The 4,172-nt window shown below is 40.2% G+C and overlaps 1 protein-coding gene across 1 annotated transcript in view; it reads right to left on the reverse strand.

Moving 5' to 3' along the window:
• LOC107696559 (sialin-like) overlaps positions 1-4,172 on the reverse strand; it is a 16,658-nt gene that overhangs the window by 9,595 nt on the left and 2,891 nt on the right. The gene's annotated exons all lie outside the window — the stretch shown is intronic.

Consider the following 4,172-nt stretch of genomic DNA (forward strand, 5'->3'; position numbering starts at 1 on the left):
ATAAATGCACAGCCATTTGCACTCTGCATCGAAAACATGTATATGAACGCGCTGTTGCACCTCTGAGAACTTTTAAGGTTTATTCTGTGGTGTTTATATAAGCCTTTTGACGGGTTGTGTCACAGAGCTGTAAAAACGGTTATGCTCACCAAGTGAATGAATCGCGTTTGTGCCGAACACTTATTACAAAGCAAAAACACTCTTCTTCGATCCATGAACGTTTCGAGAAGGGTCTGGCTGCAGACTTGCACTTGCACATTCTCAGACTTGCACTCTCAGACACTTAAGCTTCCGCTAGTGACATCCAGGGCCGTAGCTGGGGTTTGCGGGGCCCCAGTGCAGATTTTTGCTAGTGGGCCCTGTTTGAAATGGTTTCATTTGCATGTTCGTTCTATTTATTTATTTGTGCTATTTACAATGTTTAAGAAATGATGACGTCATCAGCCCACGTCTCGCCCCTAGTCAGACACAGCACATAGTCCAAGTCTTCTTCTCCGTTTTTAGTGCACCTCTGTGGCAGAATTACAGCGCCACATACTGGTCTGGCAAGTATACTACATCGTTTTGTGTTGGTTTTGTGGTTTCATGTGGACGCAGATATTTCTTGAGACGAGGGAAAAAAAAAGATCGGATAGGGAAAGCTCTGGCTTCGTGCTGACGTAGCCTCAGTTATGTGCGCGATGTCACGCTAAATGGGTGGCTCGTTCAAAGATGGCCTTGAGCAAGACACTACAGTGACTTTATTTAAATGCAGTTGTCTGCTTTTATATTAATTGTGTCCAAATTAAAATTGCTGCTGAGAAAAATCTCGATGACTGAATGCCTATGCAAGCTGATGCTACTGCACAAGAGACTGTACTGCTGAGAACTCCATTAATTACACATACGAGTAGCTAGGCGGATGCCTATTTACTCGAACATGGTGTCTACGCCAGACACAAGCGGCACAATATGATCAAATCATGTAATGCATGAATATGTAATGTATGCATGTATATGTAATGTATGCAGTGCGATACGGCCAACGCAACAAAACTTCTGCTACTATTGATAATATTCACTAACATTTCAATACATTGTTGAAGTACACGCTGTTGCTGTTAATGATATTCACAATGTTGTAGTAGGAATTTATTGTGCGAGCTGTTGCGGTTGTAATATTTAATCAGAATTTGTGAAGCATAATCTACTGCTGCTGCACAAAACCTGCTGCAAGCCCTGATGAATTAGCAAAGTAATAAATACCTATTGCACTTTAAAGAGTTAATTTACCCTCCATGAGTTATCACTAAAATTTTATGCAACTAAAGCGCTTTCTGCTGCCGCTGCTATATTAGCCATAATAATGACTTGCTATGCATGCTGCTGCTAATATTATTTCTAACCTTGCATCTGAATTTGCCATGCATGCTATAAAATTTGCTAACATTGCGATCTGAATAACTATGCATACTGCTGCAAAAAAGTACTTAGAATTGCTACTGCCCATTTATTAAATAACCAAACAACCAAATAATGCCTATTTCGCTTTGAATAGTTCTATAAACCCTATTGAACTGAATAGCAAAGTAACAAAATTTTTAGTATTTCACCTAAAAAGTTCACTACCATCCAAACGTTATCTTATCACTGAAATTTCATGCAACTAAATGTACTTTATGCTGCCGCTGATATATTAGCAACAGTGATAATTGGATTGCCATGCAGACTGCTAATTTCTAACCTTGCATCTGAATTTTGCCATGCGTGCTGCTGCTATTAAAATTCACTAAACTAGTGATACAACATGACATAATCAATAGAGCGGTTACGATAGGTAAAGCTGTCCGCAATATATGCAGTGCAATATAGCCAACGCAACAAAACTTCTGCGACTGCTGCTATTGATAATATTCACTAACATTTCAATACGGAGTTGAAGTAGATGCTGTTGCTGTCAATGATATTCACAATGTTGTAGTAGGAATTTACTGTGCGAGCTGTTGCAATATTTAATCAGAATTTATGAAGCATAATCTACTGCTGCTGCATGAAACCTGCTGTAAGCCCTGTTGAATAAGCAAAGTAATAAATACCTATTGCACTTTAAAGAGTTAATTTACCCTCCATGAGTTATCACTTAAATTTCATGCAACTAAAGTGCTATCTGCTGCCGCTGCTATATTAGCAGCAATAATAATATGACTTGCTATGCATGCTGCTGCTAATATTATTTCTAACCTTACATCTGAATTTGCTCTGCATGCTATACAATTTGCTAACATTGCGATCTGAATAGCTATGCATACTGCTGCAAAAAAGTACTTAGAATTGCTACTGCCCATTTATTAAATAACCAAACAACCAAATAATGCCTATTTCGCTTTGAATAGTTCTATAAACCCTATTGAACTGAATAGCAAAGTAACAAAATTTTTAGTATTTCACCTAAAAAGTTCACTACCATCCAAACGTTATCTTATCACTGAAATTTCATGCAACTAAATGTACTTTATGCTGCCGCTGATATATTAGCAACAGTGATAATTGGATTGCCATGCAGACTGCTAATTTCTAACCTTGCATCTGAATTTTGCCATGCGTGCTGCTGCTATTAAAATTCACTAAACTAGTGATTTGAATAGCTATGCAATGCATAATGCTGCTATAGCTGCACAAAAGTACTTAGAATTGCAATAAGCATCTTTATTAACAAGCGCAAACGCAATCAAATAATGCCTATTTTGCTTTGAAAATGTCACAATCTACTGTAAGCCCTATTAAAGAAGCAAATAAATAAAATGCCTATTTCACTTTAAAGTAGGGGTGCTCCGATTGATCGGCTACCGATCACTATCGGCCGATAATCGCTTTGGGATGATTGATCGGCAGTCTCTAAAAAGGCCGATCTCAAAAAACCGATCTAAACCTTATGATGCGCCTGCCGTGAGAGGTTTGGCATGACATGCAGCTGCACCGTCTCGGTCTCTGTCCGGCGCGGGTAAAATAATTATAATGCTGAAGGTGAGGTGCAATTCATATTTCTTCATTAAATAACTTCTTAAGAAATTTGAAACCTTTCTGTGAGACATAATTTCACAAACAGCGCGAGTGACTCACCGCGCGCTCCATCTCTCTCAAAATACGCAAATCAAATCACCACACATCGCGTCTGTCTACAAGCAAGCTGCACAGCACAGTTGACACTGGCTCGATTGCGAGTTCACACTCGATTGTGCCAGTGTCAAAATTCCTTTGTTGTCACTAAAGTTTATAAATTGCATTTCTTTTTAATTCTTGCCAGTGTTTAACCATTCAGCGCTCGCCTGGAGACTGTGCGCTCATGCACACTCGCAGCGCACACACATAACGCCAGGTTCACACATACTCCGTTCGCAGTGCGTAGGCTTATGCTGTGCGTATTTTTACCGCGCTCATGTTAACGGATTTTAAAGCGTTCACACTGCACACGGTTGCGGTCCGGCAGTGCGTTCCATAAGCAGTCTGCAGCAGCGCAGCGATTGATTCCACACCTAGTTTGCTGCAAGCGCTGAATTGAAGTGACCGCGCATGTTTTGCGTAAATATGAAAACGAAAATGTAGTAATTACACCATAAATGCATATTATTAAAGTCTGCTGTGATTCACAGTCAACACATTGCTTTTTGGCTAGGTTTAAAGGAAAAGACCACTTTTAGATAAACAAGGCAATAACTAAGGGCCTTTCGCACCTCTTTAGTTCCAGAACTAAATGTACAGTACTAAAGTACTGGGACGATTTTGCGCGAACTATTTCCCAGTACCATTTAAAGGGTTGCATTCGCACCGAGAGTGTGTAAGGAGTGACGTAAGCCGGCCGACAGCGTCGTCATTTGTGCGTGGCGTTCAACAACAGAAAAGTAGAACAACGTTAACAACAGGAGGATGGAGGACGCTGTGATCGGAGCTGTGTTTTTGTTGTGTCTCGCGGGTTTCACAATAATGGACATGGAAAGTCGACGTATACGTAAAGCGATTGAAAGAACGGAAAGGAGGACTAAGAATCTCCAACGACAACTGGCAGTGCTACATTTGCTACAAGTGCCTGCACTTCAGCGTCCGTCCATCTATTGCTGTTCTCCATACTTGCGAAATAAGTTGACACAATGTTTACAGTATGTTTACACGGCGTTTTAAATCATGGCGGGTGAGGG

The sequence above is a fragment of the Sinocyclocheilus anshuiensis genome, unplaced genomic scaffold, assembly GCF_001515605.1.
Source record: "Sinocyclocheilus anshuiensis isolate Anshui unplaced genomic scaffold, SAMN03320099.WGS_v1.1 scaffold590, whole genome shotgun sequence".
Taxonomy (NCBI): domain Eukaryota; kingdom Metazoa; phylum Chordata; class Actinopteri; order Cypriniformes; family Cyprinidae; genus Sinocyclocheilus; species Sinocyclocheilus anshuiensis.